Raw genomic sequence first — 9,835 nt, 5'->3', positions numbered from 1 at the left:
GCTCTACGAGGTGTACAGATGCTTCCGTGGCCAGCGTACTCTCCGGATCTCTCACCAATCGAACACGTGTGGGATCTCATTGGACGCCGTTTGCAAATTCTGCCCCAGCCTCGGTACGGACGACCAACTGTGGCAAATGGTTGACAGAGAATGGAGAACCATCCCTCAGGACACCATCCGCACTCTTATTGACTCTGTACCTCGACGTATTTCTGCGTGCATCGCCGCTCGCGGTGGTCCTACATCCTACTGAGTCGATGCCGTGCGCATTGTGTAACCTGCATATCGGTTTGAAATAAACATCAATTATTCGTCCGTGCCGTCTCTGTTTTTCCCCAACTTTCATCCCTTTCGAACCACTCCTTCTTGGTATTGCATTTGCTCTGTCAGTCAGTGTATTTGATTTTTGAGTAGTATGATTCGGGGATATTTATGAATAAACTCATCCTACCCCATATTATTGTTTCTCATTCGAGTTATACCTCCACTTTCCTGTCATTTACTTATATTTAAGTGTAGAACTTCGTGTTTAGCCTGACCAAATGACGACCAACCCACTCTCTGCCCAACCCTTAGTTAGTCGGATGTTCATACAGGAATGGAGGCATCGTCCTAGAGGGTATTTACCCCTGGGTACGGTACAGGAACGCTGAACGAAAGAAGCAATACGGCCAATGGTTTGATTACAGTAAATCTTCAAGATTCCTCCTCCTAATTCGCTCTTCACGTAACAAGAAAAAACCGAGCGTGAAGGTCATTTAATTGGCCCACCATGGCCTACCCATCTCCCTGGAAAATTGCCATTTAAGTGCTGCGTGATACGGTGAGTGAAATGCGGTGGAGCGCCACCATGACACAACGACATTCGCTGCCAAATACCCAGGGAACATCTTTTAGTATTCCAGGCAATGATTCTATCGAGAAAAGTAGCATTCCTCACCGTTCAAGCGAGGAGGAACGGCATACGGCCCAAGCAAGTAAATAGTCACCAACAATGCTGGCCCAAACATTTACAATAAACCTATACGACACTACATTATCACGCTCGGGTAAGGGCGAGCGGTTACCAACATTACTGAGCGCCGCATATGAGCATGAACACTGGGTGTGCAGAGGCTCGCAGCATTGCAGTCGTGGGCAGGGAGCCTGCCGCTCTAAAAAATTTGAAACGCTTCACGATTTTGCGTGTCATCCTTGCGCAGGGGCCATGTTAATCTTCTCTGTATTGTTCCAATTTTAGTATATGTACCGCCGAAGCGAGTACGAAATGCGGAAATGTCCGCACTACTGTCACAAGAGGTTTTTCTTCCGCTCCCCTTCACGCATTTGCCTGCCAATGGACACGAAGTTTGAATGATAAGGTACGTGGTGATTAGGGTGCCGAACGTCCATAAATCAGTGCGGCTTCTCTCCCGTTGCCATATGCTGCGCCAAAGGCTAGGTGCATGTCAGTCATGTCCTTGCTGGTGTACCAAAACTGAGCCATTCTCATCAATTTATACCGCAAACTTAGTAGCCACTCTGCACAGAACAAGCTGAATACTGCATGTTGCGTCTGGGAAGCGAGTACCCTAAACGAAGGAGAATTTTGTGCATTCGCACCGAGCATTGTCTCTATCTCCTCCTATCACACACCCCATTTCCCCTCCCTTCCCTGAAGCACAGTGGCGGGCAGCGGTTTGTGCTCTAGCACAGCAAATAAGGCGAGTTCGTCAATATGAATCAACGCGTCCGAAAGTAACAGAGTAACCCCATTTTCTCGAAAATAATTTTTTTTTTCCGCCAATCCGATTGCACCATCGTTCCTTATATAACACGGAGAGCAGCCCCGCCTTTTTTCGGTATAATTTAGATATTCCCTGAGTAACTCGTACTAGGCCTATAAGAACAACGTATCACCATTAGCTCCCGGTCCATCTCCTTAAAGTTAGTCTCATATAACCAATGTATAGCGGCCATCTTGCCTCGGGGCCCCTAGCACTAGGAAGTTGCACGCGGCCACCATCTTGCGTGTTAGTCCCTAGGTCATCTCCTTTAGTCCAATGTATACCGTCTATCCTACCCTGGGTCAGCTTTCTTCATAAGAGTCTATATATAGCCGCCATCTTGCGCATTTGCCCCTGGCCCAGGTCCCAGGAGTTAGTCCCATAAGAGCCAATGTGTAGCAGCCATCTTGCGCATTAGCCCCTGTTCCAGCTCTGTCTTTTTATATCCGCTATTTATTTATTTATTTATTTATTTATTTATTTATTTATTTATTTATTTATTTCATGAATAGCGCGTTTACAGAGCACGTTAAATCAATACTTCAGTTCTTGACATTTTCCTTCTTCCTCTCCAACCACATTTGTTTCATCCGTTTTGATCTCTTGTTGTCGGAGATGTTCAATGTTATGAGTCTGCTTTCTTTTTCTTTCTTGTTCATTCCTGAATACCATTTTTTGAATTGTCCCTATATAACCTCCTATTAAGTGTATCCTTAATGTCAATGTTTGCTTCTTTGAGGTCTGTCTAAACCATGCTGGTTGTACTTTAAACTTTACAATTGTATTAAGAATTTGTTTTGTCAGTCTGTCGTTATTTATTTTGTCGAGATGTCCGAAAAACGGCAATAGATGCTATAGATGCTATCGTTTGGTTTCCCAATCTAATGCCTTTCTTGTCTTTCTCCACTCTCTAATCACATTCTCCACAGCACAGTTATAAGGTAAAGGTGACAATCCATATCCTTGCCTGACTTCTGTTTTATTGCAACTTTCTTTTTTTTACAATTCTTTAAAGAATTTGACTTTAGATGAGGGGGGTTTGTTTATGTATCTTGTATAATGCCTGCAGTTTTTGAACCTAAGTTGAATTATTTCAAATCACTGATTAGGGATTCTCTATCAATGGAATCATATGCTTTATTGAAGTCTATAGAAGTAACAGTTGTGTCTTTGTTTCTTAGCTGTCTCATTTGCAGGATAGGTTTTAGATTCCACATCTGTTCAATGCATGATCTTTTATCCGAAATCCACTTTGATAATCCCCTATTTGCGGCTATAGTTGGGGTTGTGCACGATTTAGTGGTGCTGTTGGTAGAATTTTATGTCACTTGCAGAAGTGATATGCCGCGAAATGGAAAAATGCTAAAAGAAGGAAATACAGCGATTTGGGGAAAAATGCTAAAAGGAGGAAATGCAGCGATTAGTTAGACAAATACTTCTTCGTGCCAGTAGCCACTAAATCGAGTGGTACCTAGGGCAATGATGGTCTCAGTTTTATCAAAGATGTTGGCCAACTGATTGTTCGGATTTTCGGCGATACCCAATACCCAGGCTCGAACACAGGGTTACTGACCATCACAATACACGACGACTGTTCCTTAGCTCGAATCGAGATTAAGTCCGTCTCGTACACAATCAACACGTCCAATTTATGTGGCCACTTCACACAGTGAACAACTCAACACAGACAACTAAACAGCTGTCGCATAACAGCGACAACTCAGTAGTGCAAACGAGTACTATAATAACTCTTCACAACAACGACAATTAACACTGCTCCAACTCTGCTCACACCAACTATTTCACTGTTGGTACTCATATACCACTCAACTCAGTACTACAAGACAGTGCCGTATTCAAGCAAATACAGATTTATTTTTAAAATGTACACCTCTGCGAGAGATTTTTAATTCTCCCTTGTTGTCTAGGCCTGCTACAAGTTCTGTTACTAAGCACACGTTTCGAGGTAAAGAGAAGCAAAATGATGATGATCATGATGATGATGATGATGAGAAGGAGGATGCTGATAATAAAAGTGATAATAAAGAAAAAAGAAGAAGAAAAAGAAAATCTCAATGTTTCTTTGCCATTAGATTATGATTTTACTTCATTTTTTAAGCCTACTACACGTTCTGTCGCCGTGCAAACATCACAAGAAGAAGAGATGCAAGATGAAGTAGAAGATTTCAACGCTCCTTTGCTACCAAAACAAGTTTGTACCTAGAAACGCTAATGCCGAAGCACGTATTACATCAAAACAAGTCCCTGCACATCAACTGTCTGCATGCAAGCTCAAAGTACTCCACTCAGAACTCCAAAGCAATACACACACACAGTACTCCAATGCAGTATACACATAGTACTCCAACAACACTCCAACAAGACGATACTCTGCCACTGACCCTGGGGGGCCACCCGAGGCACCCACACTCACGACAGGCAGCACTACTGCCATTCCACTCCAACTACTCACAAGAGATTCCAAATACCAGTTTTCACGTCTGTAACATGTTACGTTTTTGAGATATATTGTAGATATACTCGTTTAAAAATTCACCCCAATTGTCACTTCTGTTCACCCCCTCTTAAGTAGATTTTCCAAAAACAAAAAATACACGTTTTTATTTTTAAAGAAGGTTCCAAATACCAATTTTCATGACTGTAACTTCTTCAGTTTTTGAGATATTTCTCATAAAAGGTATTCAACCCCTTTTTCCCCCCTTAAGAGAATTATCCATAAACAAGAAAATACGCGTTTCCTTATTTTTAAAGGAGATTCCGAATACCATATTTTCACGTCTTTAAACGGTAAAGTTTTTGAGCTATAGATACACTCATTTTAAAAATTCACCTCTTAGCTATGGAATATCCAAAAATCCTCTCTTAGTGAGCACTTACATTTGTAATATAATTGTATCCTCAAAATTTCATTTCTTTTTGTATAGTAGTTTTGGCTCGGCGGTGGTCGGTCGGTCGATCGGTCGGTCGGTCCGTCAGTCAGTCAGTCAGTCAGTCAGTCAGTCAGTCAGTCAGTCAGTCAGTCAGTCAGTCAGTCAGTCAGTCAGTCAGTCAGTCAGTCAGTCAGTCAGTCAGTCAGTCAGTCAGGACATGCTATTTTACACATATAGATATAAAATCATACTGTATGACCTCAGCTAAAGTTGTGCAGACCTTCTAAAGTGGTGCCATATAGGTGGTCTACCTACAAATTTTGCTTGCTACCTAGCAACGAAAGCTTAATTCTACTGGAACGGGCACTAAAGATGACGCTGAGTGCGCCACCCGAGATATTTAGTATGCCAACAACAATGCTATTAAGTGTCAAAGTTGTGTAACTGTCCTTCAAATATAAACGACCTCAGCCAGGAACGAACGCGTGAACTTGAGATCATGAGTGGGACACTCTACCACTGATTCACCGAGTCAGCTCTATATAGCCCTATTTACTACAACTAATCAAATGCTTCAAAGCTTTCATTCAACAATATTATCGTCCATTTTCCCCTCAGCTAACGATAATCTAGTTGGAATATTGGAATAGACCAACGTACGTAGAATACAAGGTAGGGATCACAAGAGAGGTACGCAGTAGCAAAGCAGTGCTGAGACGTCACGCAGGGCCCTCGCGTTGAATCTGCCCTGAATGAGGTAGAGGTAGTTCGAATAAGAATCGCTGTGCACGCAGAAGCTAGGTGCTAATAATACACGATAATAACATATCTGTGGTGTATAAGAAACCGTGTGTGTTTATTTTATATGATAAAACGTCAAAATCAGTAATAGTGTACACTTTTCAGTATGGTTTGTCATGCGAGTGCAGGCTGCACAAATCATAGCAGGCATGCGAAGGAACGAAACGTATACTTTCATGTATTCCCTAAAGCCACTGACCTAAGTAAATGGGACAGAAGTAATCAAGACATCGAAATCTATCTTTCTCAGCTTCGAGGGTTCGGACGACTTTATAACCATTCTCTTCCGACAGCTGTGACGCCAAATGTGAAATCATTGCTTCTTAGCCTCAATGCTTCCCAGGCGATAAGAAATTCCATCTGTTCTCCGGAAGATTATGAAACATTACGTCCAAATATGTTACATGCTACTGATGAACTCGATCAAAACTCGGATATCGTGTGCCAGTCTAAGGCCAGCGTTGAGCCCACAACATCCCGTTCTTTACCGGAGGATGAGCAAGGGTCCGTTTAAGCCCTTGAAGAGCTAGTAAAACAGCTCGAGGACAGTCGCGAAACCAAGGATCGTGATGAACTGCTTGAAGACTTCACTGGCTATATAGCTTTTAGGGTAAAGAAGAAGAACCTCGATATAGAAAGCAATTACGGAGAGAAAACAGATCAACCACAAGAGACTGTTTGATCCAGCCTACAGAGAGATGGTTCACCGCGGTAGTGCAGATGGAAAAAGAGTTCAGATTTTACCACGGGAAAGAACTGAAAGAGGGTTCTAACATCATCACAAACCTTACGGATATCCTGAAGAAGAAATTCCCCGAAATTTATGAGCTTACAAGTTGCTTCGTGAGAAGCCGTTTATTCGAAAGGACGCTAAAAGTAAGACATTCAAGAGACCGGGTTTCAGATAATACAATACCGATAAAGAAAGAAGAATAGCAAAGAAATTCCACTGATGCTATAGATAAGTGTGTTTGATATTCTTTTTTTTAATATCAGCATTATTCTTTGTGTATAACATACCTGTTATATTTTTATGAAAGGCAATTTATTATGTTGTATATGAAACCAGTGCTAAGAATGTTAATATACAAGCTCATTAATTTATATAGCCTATCTAATATTAACTTGGAATTTGTCAGTTCCTGGCACTTGGAGGAGAACATTTACTGTACCGTACTGTTTGTGTTGTAGACAGTTTCCTAACATTTGCTCTTTGTGTTGTTGACAGTGGATATAGTTTCCCAATATTGTTTGTAATAACGGACATATTTCTTGCAGTCTCAAGCTTCAATGTTCGAGTGTGTAACAATTAGAGCCCCTTGTTATTGTTATCATAGGTGTTGAGAACATGAACATATGGAATGCCCATTACTCTAACTACCTTGGGAATAGCCAGAAAACATCACGAACACAATTATATCTTCCTTCTAAAAGATTTGACGATATAACACGGTTACCTCATCACAAGTAAAGGTTATTTCTCATAACTGTACATTAATAGTCAGAATAATCTCAAATTCCACTATGTCTAACTGGCAGATAATCTAACTGTATAAATTCATACAAAATATTACATTTTATAAAATATTCGTGTTACATTCATTACATTTTATTTATCCTTTTTATATCATTAATACATAATTTCAGTTCTTTCAAAACTCACAGTATTTCACAACATGGACAAGAACGTGTCCGTTCATGCAGCTCACTAGAAGGTTTTGTTTTTTGTGATGCTATTTTCCTAGCCATAACAGTGAACACTAGGTCTACATTTAGTGGGGATGTTGCAGAAGTTTCCATATATCCAACACCCCACTGCTTAGCCATATCGCTTCCATCTGCCGTTGCAACCTTTCGTTTATCTTCTAAGTCACACATGTTACCCACTAAGATTATCGGGGTATTGGCGCCTTTCAGCTTCAAGATTTCGTCTCTGTAATCAGCGAGAGCGTTAAAACTGGCTTCACTTGTTATAGTAAAGACAAGTAAGAATCCATCAGCCTGCTCTACGAAACTTCTCCATTGTTTAGGATTATTCCCCAACTGGGGTGAATCCAAGATGATTAGTTGCACATCTCCTCCATCCACTTGTACTGTTTTCTGAAATATGTGTCCCTGTCTTTTAATTCTATCCGTATTACCTTTATCGTAAACGAACCGTTCCGCAAGTGAAGTCTTCCCTGTACCAATATTGCCCTGGATACAAATTTTGTAAATAGGTGGAGAGGATGTTTGATCTTGTTCCTTGGCCATGCTGTCACCGTACTATTACTGGCATGCACGTTTCGTTGATCCAGTCCTTTCTGTTGTAAGAAGCAGGAAATTAGATAACTCTTGGTACTTGCGTTTGAGAGTATTACGTGGCCACGCGAAGCGTATACAGTGACCTGCCATTGAATTGGGATGTTTTCAGAACTTCTTACTTTGTTTGATAAGGCATGTTGATGATCCAGGTTATAGAACTCAAAAATACTATCTCGTGACTTGATGAACACAACTTGATTTTTAACGATTTCAAACATGCATTTGATTTTGTATTTTTAAGAACGAATGGTGGTTTTTATTGGTCACTAACAAAACAACTGCACCCAGGTTTGTAACATTTTAATTTTCTATTCTGTGGAGTGTTATCTGAATAACAGATGTATCAGGATGAGTATATCAAGAGACTGGCTGTTGAAGACATCACAATGGCATGTCAAGCCACATTAAATCTCTTTTCAAAGGGTGATAAAACGAGTACTTTTACTAAATGACAAAATGTTCGGTACTGCACGTGAAGAATATCGTTGCAAAGCGTATTATGTCCAGTGAACGAAATTTTACAAGATAAAAAACTAATTATAGCCAAACCAGGCAAGTACTCCAGAAGTAGTAAATGTATAGACGTTCTACGTCATACATGCACGCACGAACCACGAAAAACTGAAATAATTTCAGAACTGGATTTTGAAAACATAGCGAAATCACTTCAGACATAACACGATTTGATTCCCACAGCATGGTAAAAGATTTTACAATAACGTTGAATTACTTAAATTACGAAGTACATATGTATCTGAAAGAAATTAATGAAATAGTGTGTATTATACATTAAAATGTGAAAACGACCATGTTTAGACCTCCAGTACATCTACCATCATACCGTAACGGATTTCGGTCTGTCCAGTGATGCCGTAAGCAAATGGCACCTCATTTGCAGAATATCCAACATAAGAATGTAACGAACTTCTATTGTATTCAACGTAACAAAATATATCCGTGGACATAATCAGTTTACTTCGGTCATTTGGGTACACAAAATACTACTTTAAACGGCAGTCACTTTTCAAGCCTCATTTGCACTAGAAAACACACGATTTTGGAGCATGAAAGAACACCTGAAAAACTACACGAAACTGCAAACTAGTTTGTCCATGGGTGGACATAATACAGTTTGCAACGATACTCATTGTGAAATTTTGACATTTCATTTTAAATAATAGTCAAATACTCTGAAAAATCCATTGCTATTAAACCAGGAAAAAGACCAAAATTCCTCATTAAGAGTTGAGGATGATACATCAAATCAGTATAGTCATGTAACGTTATTGTATGGAGTACCATCAAGGGTACGATATACGAGCTTCCTGTATCATCAAAGAAGACCTTATGGGAAGAAACCACGCACCAACTGAAATGCTGTGCACTTGACCATATGCAATAATCTCTGCACCAGCGTTGAAGGCTCTGTAATCAATTTGGAGGTCGATAATTCGAACACCTTTTGTACTTTAATCCACGATGTGATGCTTTTGTTAGGTTCGTGGAGGTTTCTTGACAAAATATTGAACGCAGAATAATCGCCATATTTGAAGAGTTGTCAACTTTGACGCCCAACAATGTGCAAAGCATGCATTTTCGATCATGATTTCCCTCTTGAGAAATGATCGGTTTGCCTTCCTGCACAACATACTAAGCGTTGTCGCATTCATTCTTAATCATCTTGTAATTTATTATTTTTCAGTGTAGTCGTTAAGTACATATACACCGTAATCAGTATTTGTCTGAGAATCAACAATGTTTAGTGGGTCTCGGCCCACAAGTGGCCATGGCTGGTCCGTGGTCTGAGAGGTCTGCACTTCGACCGGCCAATCGAGCAGAGAAGGGGTGGACACCGCTCTACCGTGGCTCTACGCCTCTGTATTCGGGAGACGGAGAGGGGCTTGTCGCCACCGTCGGCTGTCCTGAGAATGGTTCTCCGTTGTTTTCCATTCTCCTGCACTAAGGCGAATGCTCCGCAGGGTTGAAATGAAATCATTTAGTAGTATGAAACTTTTATAGTACAGTGTGACTTAAAAAGTGAAGTTCGCATTAGAACAACGTGTTTCCATTGTG

The 9,835-nt window shown here is 40.6% G+C and overlaps 1 non-coding gene across 1 annotated transcript; it reads right to left on the bottom strand.

The window, feature by feature from the left end:
* Positions 1 to 1,157: 1,157 nt before the first annotated feature.
* LOC136859304 (U6 spliceosomal RNA) lies at positions 1,158 to 1,264 on the bottom strand. The gene has a single exon (XR_010858950.2). It is a non-coding gene; the product is annotated as a U6 spliceosomal RNA (small nuclear RNA).
* Positions 1,265 to 9,835: the final 8,571 nt, after the last annotated feature.

The sequence above is a fragment of the Anabrus simplex genome, chromosome 1 (genome assembly GCF_040414725.1).
Source record: "Anabrus simplex isolate iqAnaSimp1 chromosome 1, ASM4041472v1, whole genome shotgun sequence".
NCBI lineage: Eukaryota > Metazoa > Arthropoda > Insecta > Orthoptera > Tettigoniidae > Anabrus > Anabrus simplex.
This window is presented reverse-complemented; position numbering and strand designations above follow the sequence as displayed.